We start from the raw sequence: 12,529 nt of genomic DNA on the forward strand, positions 1-12,529 counted from the left end.
TGGCAGTAAACGGTTAGAGCCCATTTGATGTATTTAAATGTTCGTGGCAGTCAATGAGTTTGGTAGATTTACAAACCGGAATTTCACAGACAAGCTTGGCGAGAACTTCCTTCATGAACGGTCAAAAAATGTACTCGGTGGCAGTAAACGGTTAGATGCCATTTGATGTATTTAAACGTCCATGGCAGTCAATGAGTTCAGTAGATTTTGCAGGTGTTTGTATTCAGCTCTTTTTCTGAAGACTTTTTACTTGTAGTCCCTAAATTTCAAAGCATATCTGTATATTGTACTTCTTGCTTTGTCAAAATAAGCTTTGTACATTTTTCCGAACTCCACGGATGGGACATGATGTAGAAAAAAAAACAAAGGGGTCAAGACAACCCCGGTTAAGATCTTGATTGACTGATTGTTTGGGATCTTGGCGCCTTACAAGGTCAAGAAAAGACAAAAAAAAAACGGCAAACGGTGACATAGAATAATGTGAACCAAGTATCTCTACTTTACCACCTCTGCTCGTGTCTGATCTCGACGAGATTTGTGTCTCGGAGCGCATCCGTCTGTAGTCTTTTGTGGCAAAAAGAGTGGTTTGTCAACATTGGATTTGGATCAGGCACAGCTGGGGAACTTGCAAGTGGGGTGAAAGGACCCCGAGACAAGATAAACACGGAGCTAACAATACGCCATATCCTGACGCATTCTGAGTCTCGCACACATATACACACAAGCAGTGTGTGCGTGCCCTCCAAACAAGAGAGACGTTGTTTGTCTTTCCTGGGATCGGTAAACATCCTCGACACAAAAACAGTTCCTCAGGAGCTGCAGCGAGGAGAGAAACTCGCACCAGTGTGGACAGCTGCGCTCTCACTCCAGCGCCTTCTTTGATGTGCCGTGATCACAACGCAGCATCATTTTCTTAGGATCTTGCGTTTTAGAGCTCACGGAGTCCTTGGTCTGGATTCATGCCTGGGAGGGGGGACGGAGTAACAACAACTCTCCGGTGACCCAAAATCTATTTTGGGATAGGCTCCCTTTGCAGTTTGCTTTCATTAAGAATTGTCGCCTCTGCAGCTGCCTCGCATGATCAAAATAGAACCGAGTTTGTCTTGAGAACGACATCAATCGACCGGCCTACTAACATTCGACATTTTTGTATGAATTATCTGTCTGAAGATGTGGACAGTGATCCTCCAGACACACCCACAATAATGTGACAATGTGCAATCTCGTGGAACCAAAAATTGAAAGTATGGGAACGTTTTTGTTTGTAAACAAAACAAAATGGAGCTGGAGTGGTGCTGGAGAAACGTGGCGCTCTTGGAAGGGTTAAAATCCATCCATCCATCCATCCATCCATCCATCCATCCATCCATCCATCCATCCATCCATTTTCTTGACCGCTTATTCCTCACAAGGGTCGCGGGGGGTGCTGGAGCCTATCTCAGCTGGCTTTGGGCAGTAGGCGGGGTACACCCTGGACTGGTTGCCAGCCAATCGCAGAAGGGTTAAAATATGAATCAAAAAGTGCTTGTTGGATAAATAAATGAAGGCTTTTTACATTTGCAGTATTCAACTGAATGCTTGGAGCTGGAATTCTTTTGTTTAAGCATGAAAATATACCTCCCATTTATTGAAACACACGTTTTAATATGGTAAACAATAACATAGAAATTACAAGACTAAACTGTTTAGAAAATACCTACTAATGATGTTATGAAAATAAAATCATATTGGCTGAGTATGGGCATGTAATTCAAAAGACACCTTAAATGATTCAAAGTGAAATATAAAATCAAGAACTTGCATCCAAACTGAAGAATGAAATGGATCTAGAACTGTCTAAATTAATTGATTAATCCACAAGTAATCGATGATCAGATTAATCGTCAACTATTTTAATAATTCAGTATTCTTCTGTTGCCATTGTTTATCGCAGGTTCATCTTTTGCGACCGCATTGTTTTGCAGATTTTTTACAGTGTGTTTTTTTGTGTGTGTTGTTTTACAATGTGCTTTTTGGTTTGTTTATTTTTTTGGGGTATTTGCGCAGCCGTATCTCTCGAACCCTACATCCAACCGGGGACATATGGGCATCCGCGGATTCGTCTCGACCAAATCTTTCCAACGGTGTCTGTCCCGTCGCTCCACAACATTGCATTCCGGAGATAGAAAATATATACTGTGTTGTATAACAAGTAAATTAAAAAAACACACACAAAAAACAACATACTTTCAATGTAAATGAAAAATAAACACAACTGATGAATGAAAAAGCATTCATAATAAACTAAAAATCATACCATAACAAAAAAAACATAATAAATGAAAAAATATATATACTGTGCTGTATACTATATTAAGTAAATTAAAAAAAACATGCTTTTAATGGAAAAAATTAATGTAGTGTAAATGAAAAAAGAACATATGATGAATGAAAAAGCATTTTTGATAAAGTAAAAATCATAGCAAAAGAAAAACACATAATAAATGAAAAAATATATATAATTAACGGGAAGTTGTTGTTTTTTTTAAATTAATGCGTATTTCCATTATCGCGGGTAGTTTTTGGAACGTAACACCTACGATAAACGAGGGAAAACTACACTTTAAATGCAAAATTAAAATACATCCGATTAGTCAGTTGATTGAATAATTGATAAATTAATCAATTCTAAAAATATTCAATAGTGACAGCACTAAATAGTGTCAAGCAGTAGGAGTATTAACCATCAAGAAGAAAAAGAGGTTATTAGGATTTCTAGCACATTCGTGAAAATTATTACTTTGTGGTTTGATTTGAAAAGGATTTATATTGGGTTTGAAAGAGAAGGTGCTGAATTTATTGAGGGTTAATTTCTAGATAACTGTTCGAGTAAATACGGATTCTTGATTGTTTGTGTGAATTGTCACACACTGTCAATCATATTCTGCAACGTTCATCATTACGCACAAATGGTTGAACATCTGGAATTCCTCCTTTCAATAATAATTAATAGGGGGCTTGTTTTTTATAAGTGTAGCATCTGCTGTTTTAGACAACTGTTGCTAAGTGGAAAGGACACCCCCTTCCCTCTGGCCACCAGTGATAAAAAAAAAAAAAAAAAAAGAAAGTAAGAAAGAAAGAAAAAAGACTAGCATCTTGCCCTGGGGAGGGAGGCCAGCCAGTCAGCCAGCCAGGCATTTGGTTCAGGCCACAGCCTGTCTATGCAGCCCCCAGGCCTGTCTGGCCTTCGCCTGATGGCTTTTAATCAGCTGACCGCACCGTGACATTGGAGCGTGTGGTCAGTAAGTGGATTCACCCGACCGTACGACTTCTTTCTGACGTTGCGACTCAGGCGTAGTGTTAATTTCATCAACAAAAACTACACAAAAATAATTTGGTCAACACACAGTTTTCACCGGACTAAAACTAGACTAGACTAGACTAAAACCCTCATTAATAAACAATAACTGGGACTATAAATCAGTATGCATTTTCGTTGACGAATGAAGATGAGACCAAAATGTCTTTCACTGAATAAAACTAGACTAAAATCTGTGGACATTTTACTTCATGAACAAAAACGAGATGAAAATATGATTTTGTAAAAATCTTGTCCCTGCTAATCTGTCACGTCTGTGACACTGTCATGTGACACACAGCACAAACACATGGGACAGACAGGAGGTGAATTCACGGTGAAAGGTTAAAAAAAAAAAAAAAAAACTAAATTATAGTTATAATTTAACATTAATCCAATGGCTATAACGTTCCAACAATAATGCTAATGCAACTGCTAACTAATGCTGGCTTAATTTATTAGCTCATAGCATGGAGCCATAGTAGCCAATTGTTGATATACTGTAGTTGTGTGTCAAGTTGCTTTTCACCAAAGAAATGAGAGAAAATGTTATGTGAAATAGTTTTAGAGCCGAAATGTTCAACATAATCTGCTGACAAAAAAAATACAAGGGTAAAATGATTGTTCTGCCTAAAACTAGACTAAAACGTTGAGTTTTTGTTGACTAAAACTAGACGAATAAAATTATGTTTTCTTGAACTAAAATTCTAGATTTATAGTCGACTAAAAATGGACTAAATAAAAATGGGATGAGGTTGACTAACTATAACACGCGTGACTGAAGTTGGATTAAAACTGAGACTAGATTTCAAAATGGCAGACAAAATTAACACTACTCGGGCGTGCCATCATGAGGACCAAAAAAACAAACAAACAAACAAAAAAGTCTCTGTGCGCTTCCTCTGTGTCAATTTGCTCAAGCCCAGTTTATCTTCAAGGCCTGTCTTGTTTGTACCTGCCGTGTCGTTGCGCTCGTCGGCCCAGCATGACACCCCCGTAGGGCCAGGACCAGCTCCCCCGTGAGATCAAAAGAGGCGACTGATGCTTATCAGATAATATTCTTGTCCCCCTTTTGGAGTCCAGCCTCCTCTCACACTGTTGACCCGAGAGCCGTGCACGCAGTTCCTTATGGCCCTTTGGCCTTTCCTCTTCTTATCAGCAGCGCGATGGTCGGGCTTGTGATAAGGCAGGTCCAGCCTGGGGACAGAAGAAGGAGGGTGCTGGCCACTCTTCTTGCATAACTTGGACACTTGAAGGGCCAATGGGGAGGTTATCTTAGCTTTATGTTATGCTCGCCAAAGTGGGAAAAGTGAGACATGTCTCGCTGTTCAAATGGTTATTGTCGTCTGGTGTGCTTTGGCTTTGTCATTGGCTTAATTGTATGGTAGACCACCTACTAGTGTTAATTTTATCCAACATTTTTAAATGTAGTCTCAGTTTTAGTCTAGTCTCAAGCATGCTTGTTAGTTATTTATTATAGTCAACCTCATCTAGTTTTTATTTAGTCCATTTTTAGTCGACTATAAATCTAGCATTTTAGTCTTTATTGTAGTCCAAGGAAACATAATTTTATTCGTCTAGTTTTAGTAAAAAAAAAAAAAATTGTCAACGTTTTAGTCTAGTTTTAGTCAGGACAATCATTGTTTTTATCATAGTTAGTCAACCTCATCTAGTTTTTATTTAGTCCATTTTTATTTGACTATAAATGTAGCATTATAGTCTTTATTTTAGTCCAAGAAATATCATTTTATTCATCTAGTTTTAGTCAACAAAAACTGTCCAATGTTTTAGTCTAGTTTTAGTCAGGACAATCATTGTTTTTATCATAGTTGGTCAACGTCATCTAGTTTTTATTTAGGCCATTTTTAGTCGACTATAAATATTTCATTTCCGTCTTTATTTTTGTCCAAGAAAACATCATTTATTCGTCTAGTTTTAGTCAACAAAAACTGTCAAAGTTTTAGTCAGAACAATCATTTATTTAACACCTGTATTTTTTTTTATTTATTTATTTATTTATTTTTTTTGACAGAAGATAATGTTGAACATTTCGGATCTACACATAAAATTTTCGCTCATCTTTTTGATGAGAAACAACTTGACACACAATTACAGTATATCAACAAGTGGCTACTATGCCTCCATGCTATGAGCTAGTAAATTAGCTAGCATTAATTTGCAGTCGGATTAACAATTAAACAATTAAATTGTTGGAACGTTATAGCCGTTTTGTTTTTTTTTGTTTTGTTTTTTTTACTTGTTTTTTTTTACAAAATCGTATAATTTTCATCTCGTTTTTGTTCATGAACTAAAATGTCCATAGATTATAGTCTAGTTTTTATTAAGTGAAGTACATTTTCGTCTAGTCTTCATTAGTCGATGAAAATGCATACTGATTTAGTCCCACTTATTGTTTATTAATGAAGGTTTTAGTCTAGTCTCGTCTAGTTTTAGTCCGGTGAAAAATGTGTGTTGACGAAATTATTTTTGTGTAGTTTTTCCTGGCGAAATTAACACTTCAATTGTCTCTAAAATTGGCCCTATTTTCAGGACCAACAAGTCTGGAGTTTTCTTTCTTTTTGGTATTTTGTGGGACTAGCTCATAATTTTGTTTGCGTTTTGCACACATTGTGGGATGGAACATAGTCGACTCCCGGCAAATCGAAGCGGCGCCCCTCATTTACATTAAAATCACGGCAGTGTTAGGGTAGTGTACCCAATGCTGGACATTGCAGAGGCAGAAATTGGCTTGTTGGGGTCTAACAGATGAGATTTGCGCACGCAAAGTATGTTTAAAGTGATTCCGCCGCTGCACAGAATTCAACTGGGGATCAGGAAGTAGGGAACACCCACTGAAAATGATGGACAGTGACTATATGCAAAAGCGTTGGGTGATCTTAGACGTAGCTGACAGGCTCTAAAAATCGTAAAATATGTCAGATATGATCCTTACACTCTTCGGAAAAGTGATTTTTCCGAACTCGTGTCGGATTTGCCTGGTGTGAAGTCAATCGTGTACGACCTCGTCCTTCAGACATCGTACTACACCGCTAGCCAAATGACGGCGTATAAAAGCCTGGAGGCTTACAACTATTTCATGTGTGGTTGGGTCAGCCAACTCAGATCAAAAGAGGCACTAAATGCATGCCGTCTTGTTTTTATTTGGGTGAGTAAATGTCTCTTAAATTCAAATGTACACATGGCTACAAGCTAGCTGGCTAACTGTTACTCTACCTGCTATTTGTCTACGTGTTGCTAGGTTAGCAATTCTCAGAGGTCTAAAGTATAGTCAAAAGTTAATATTTTGTCTATAATAAATTTGATATTTTCATTATTTTTCATGTGCAATTAGTACTATTTAAAAACACATTGTGCAACTTGTTGTCCACTGAAAATGACATCACAATGTGCTCAGGTAACGGCCAATCACAGCTCAACTTCTGAATGTCACATGACCCAAACCTAGAAAACGGCTGAGCTGTGATTGGTTGTTAGCTGAGTCCTGAGCACATGTGATGTCATTTTCGGTCGACAACAATAGGCAAAATTAGTTGTTAAAAGTATTACTGAAAAATAATAATAATAAAAAAAAAAAGTCAAATTAATTATAGACAAAATATTAACTTTTTATTGCTATAATGGGCTAAATAAGTGAAGTATCACTTTAATTAATTACAAAAAAATATTGCATTAATCATGTATTCAAGGTGATGGTTGTTTGTCTCTGTGTGCCCTGCGATTGGCTGGCAACCAGTTCAGGGTGTACCCCGCCTACTGCCCAAAGCCAGCTGAGATAGGCTCCAGCACCCCCCGCAACCCTTGTGAGGAATAAGAGGTCAAGAAAATGGATGGATGGATGGAAAATGGATGGATGGATGGATGGATGGATGGATGGATGGATGGAAGGATGGATGGATGGATGGATGGATGGATGGATGGATGGATGGATGGATGGATGGATGGATGGATTCAAGGTTGCACAGGTTGAGTTTGAGCATAAACATAACTACATGCATTAAAGTAAAGCATTTAATAGATGTTTATGTATGACATTCAGAACATTTGTTCATGTCAAAATATGGGGAACATATTCCTAATAATAATGTTTTTATAGCTACATTTTGTTTAATAATTGTGCTATTCTAAAATGCCCTCTAGTTTTAATTAATTTGATTAAAAATGAAATGTGTTAACGTACTCTTTAATAGTCTTACAAACTTATGAGCACAACTTTGTCATTACGTTGTGTTTTTAATTATACAGTATAAGGGGTGTGAAATGCGTAGTATCTGGTGATTCGATCCATATCATAATTCATAGGTCACGATTTGATACTGATTAATCCCGAAACAAATCGAAGTAGATTATTGCAATTTTTTTTAAACTCAAATTTAGAAAATGCTAATCAGTAAACTTGACATGTACACTGTAAGATTTAACTGAAACTTCAGCACAATGCAGTCTTTTTCATCTTTGAACAGCATTAAAATAAAATATTATGGCTTAATGTTCCATTAATATAACATTCTTCCGTGCTTTAAGTGTGAACACTAATCCTAAGTAAGACTTTTTGTTGAATATTTCCATCAAAAAATTGATGTTTAACATCGATTTGGCCACATATTGAATCCATGCAAGAATTGCGTGCTGTAATATTGCGATATATTGCTGAATCGTACAAAAAATTGTTAATATTCTTTAACACGGGGCTCGAACAAATTTTACGGAATTTGCGGTCATTTTGTGACACTTGCTAACGTGTCTTGGGGCCAGATTGTAATATTTCCGACTTGAGTCAGACAGACGAGACAAGATGGTGTGTCCAAAGTCACGACCCTGCCCTGACCTGGATGAAGGAAATGGTCACGCCGCCGGAAGACAAAGCAGGCCAAAGGAGAGTCTGCGAGGGGCTGGCCTGCTTGGCCCGCTAACAATGGCTCGCTTCGAGACCTTTGGGAAGCACGGGCCACACAAAGGCCAGAGAAGCCCCTCCCCCTCCCACATTGCAATGGAGCTGGCATTTCACACTGGCTTGTGAACAGCCATTCAATCCAACTACTGTTTAACCTGACCCCTGGCCTACACTCAGACCTGGATGAGTCTCCATGGCGGGACCTCTTTACAGCCATCTGACCTTAGCGGGCCTCTGCTTCATATACTCTCACTTTGACATTTTTCTAATTGTTGCGTCTAGAGCGCCTCATCAATATTATTATTATTATTAGGGATGTAACGATACCCAAACGTCACAATACGATATTATCATCATACAACAATTATCACGACATTGTGGGGAGGTTGGCGATACAAAAATGTCACAATATTGTAAGAAAAAAAATGAGCTCAGACTAAAAAAAAAAGCACACTGTTGTGATTTTGTACATTACTGCAATGAAAAATCTGATAAAAAATATTATAAATAAAAAATATATAAATATAATATATATATATATATATATATATATATATATATATATATATATAATTGAGTTCCTCCACATATTGACTCCATCCATCCATCCATTTTCTTGACCGCTTATTCCTCACAAGGGTCGCGGGGGCTGCTGGCGCCTATCTCAGCTGGCTCTGGGCAGTAGGCGAGGGACACCCTGGACTGGTTGCCAACCAATCGCAGGGCCATATTGACTCAGTTCACAAGCAAATTACGTTCCCCTTCATCTTAGGAGTGTGACGATATATCGATACCGCGATAATTCGTGATACTGTGTCTTCCGATAGATTATCGATATGGCTATGCAAGTATTGCGATATTTGTAATTAATAGTCATCCACTATAATGTCTCCATTGTTCATTACTTATTGAGCAATTCCTTGGCAGGCCACTAGGGGGAGTGCCTCAAAAGAGTGGCGGGAAAATGGACGGAAGTCTTCAGGCAAAGAAGACTCATCAGCTTAGTTTTTCTGAATAATTATATATATATATATATATATATATGTATATATGTATATATATTTTTTTATTATTATTATTTTATGATTATTTTTATCGTAGAGGATCGTGGAATTACCTGAGCAATATATCGATAATCGTGGTATCATCATATTGCGAGATAATCGTTATCATAAGCCATATTCCTTTTGGTAGGTTCCATGTTTTTATAGCAATAGAACACAAAATTCTGTGGGCCTTGCAAAATCAGTCAAGATCCAGTAAAACAGCCGGCAGTGAAGGGGATTGCTTCTGTCAAAATGGCTGCAAGTCAATGAGTTAAATTATTATTATTGACCAGTATTATGTGTTAAAAATGGCTTGCTCACTTTGGCGATGCAGTGTTTATGGCTCAACAAAAATTTCCTGAAAAGTAATAATAATAATAATAATAATAATAATAATAATAATAATAATAATAATGCTAATAATAATAATAATAATAATAATAATAATAATAATAATAATAATAATAATAATAATAATAATAATAATAATAATAATAATAATGCTTTTCAAAACAAAACAAAAACGGTGTGCATTTTTAGTTATTATAAAAAAAAAAAATTCAAGTGATAGTTTTGGACATATTCCATCCAACACAAACATTTGTTATGTATTGTACACAATATAGAGTGCTTTTAAAAAACTATTTCAGGAGGAGTCCAATCTCTGTGTCAGTTTTTTTGGTAATCTTTTTTCGATTAGATTTCACATTCAACAAATTCCTATACTCAACGCTGCTTTTTTTTGGGGGGGGGGGCTTTATGACCCTTATTTTTAATACGAGCATACATATGTGACAACTGAATTTCCCTCATGGGATGACTAAATTATTGACAAAAGAATGGTGTCTGGAAATTGTCTCAAGCAGCAAAAAAAAAAAAAAAGCCCCCTGGAGACCGAGGGTTATGCAGCGGCAGACCCCTCGTCTGGGTCAACTCCCCTCCAGCCGGGACCCTATGAGCCTCTCTCTGCTCGCCAATGGGCTGCTCCTCCCCGCTACCTGTCCACGGATCGGATCAAGGTGTGGGTGGGGGGTGGGGGGTGCGCATATCAAACAGGCCGGGGTATCCCTTTGATGTGGATGGAAACCCAAACAGCGATTTGAGGAGAGTCGTAATAGCTTATTTGTTCCCTTTAGTCATTCATTGAGCTGCCGCTCGCATGTGTATGCCTTCAAAGGGGAGGCCCTAGCGGGCACGCACGCACCCACAGCCACAGCCACAGGCCAGTCCAGGCCAGTCAGGCGGTCCAGTAGCCGAGCGGGGCCCTGAGAGCGGGCCCGCTTGTGGGAAGGCCATCTGGTTTCCTCTTCCTTTAGATTTGATATTGATTTATTGGCTGTACGTGGCTAGATAAGGGGAGGTGGGGGGGACGCCAGCTGCCACAAGTTCTCCACTGCATCCTGGTAGACAATGGGCCTCCTGGTTATCTACATCCTGCTAAATAGGTGATGCGTCATTCCTTGCTAGGATTTACAGCTCCACCTTATTTTTTTTCTTTTTGGTTGTCTCCCAACTTGTACTGAGCCAGAAAAAAATGTCACAAAGTGAAACAAAACTATGCACTTTGTGCCTCCTGGTGGAAGAGCATTTAATTGTTAATCCCGTCACTAGTAGGGGTGTGACGATATCTCAATATCGCGCTAAATCGTGGTACTTTGTCTCCCGATCGATTATTGATACACTTATGCAAGTATGGCGATATTTCTAGTTAATATACAGCCCCCATAAGGGCTCAATTGTTCATGACTTATTGAGCAATTACTTGGCGGGCCACTAAGGGGAACTCATTGTAAAATATTTATCTGTCCGTTTTGCATACGTTTCTATGAAAAATATATATTATATCTTCAATTTTAAAGTTTTAAAACACATTTTATGTTTTTGACTTTTTGATGCACACAATTTCTGAGGATAATTAATATTGATTTAATTGGATGTAATATTGAAGTAATTTGACTTATTTACTTTTGCAATGTTACACAAATGTTACACAAATTTGTCATAGTTATAAAATATCTAATAATAATTTATGTAATATATAAAATGAAACAACTGACTATGTGACTGACTGATTATCAATACGCCTTACGCAAGTATCGCGGTATTTGTAGTTAACTCATTTACTCCCAATAACGTATAAATACGTTTTTTTAAATGTTCTAAGTGTCCCAAAGACGTATTTATACTTTTTTTTTTTTTATGCTAGAGCATACAGAAGGCTTTGATGCAGCCTCTCAACTGCAAAGAACGGTTGCAGAAATGGTAGTTATCACACAAACGGCCAGCAGGTGGCAGCAGAGCAAAGGAGATCAACCAGGGCCATGTACAAAAAAAAGCTCAATTACTTAAAATTTTAAATAGATTTGTGAAAACTGATGAAACTTAGCTCTCTTCTAATTGCTGCAAAACGGAAACAGATAGAAACTTTAATCTTTCTTTTGATAGGTTCCATGCTTTTATAGCAATAGAAGACAATATTCTGTGGGCCTTGCAAAATCAGTCAAAATCCAGTAAAACAGCCAGGAGCGAATGGGATTGCTTCTGTGAAAATGGCTGGGAGTGAATGAGTTAATATACAGCCATGAGAATGGCTCCATTGTTCATGACTTATTGAGCAATTACTTGGCGGGCCACTAGGAGGAGCGCCTCATAAGAGTGGCGGGGAAATGGACGCAAGTCTTCAGGCAAAGAAGACTTTAGCTTAGTTTATTATTATTATTATTATTATTATTATTATTATTATTATTATTATTATTATTATTATTATTATTATTATTATTATTATTACATCCATCCATTTTCTTAACTTCTTGCTCCTCACAAGGGTCGCAGGGGTGCTGGAGCCTATCCCAGCTGGCTTCGGGCAGTAGGCGGGGTACACCCTGAACTGGTTGCCAGCCAATTATTATTATTATTATTATTATTATTATTATTATTATTATTATTTATTTATCGTTATTTTTATATTTTATATGCTTTATATGTATATATTACATTATGTATATTATATTTATATTTATATTATTTTTATTATATTATGAATTATTTTTTTTAATTTTTAGTATGTATTTATTATTATTATTATTATTTATTTTTAATATTATTTATATTATTTATTGATATTTATTGATTTTATTATTATTTTGTTTTTATTATTATTATTATTATTATTATTATTATTATTATTATTATTATTATTATTATTATTATTATTATTATTCATTTTATCGTAGA

The sequence above is a fragment of the Festucalex cinctus genome, chromosome 9 (genome assembly GCF_051991245.1).
Source record: "Festucalex cinctus isolate MCC-2025b chromosome 9, RoL_Fcin_1.0, whole genome shotgun sequence".
NCBI lineage: Eukaryota > Metazoa > Chordata > Actinopteri > Syngnathiformes > Syngnathidae > Festucalex > Festucalex cinctus.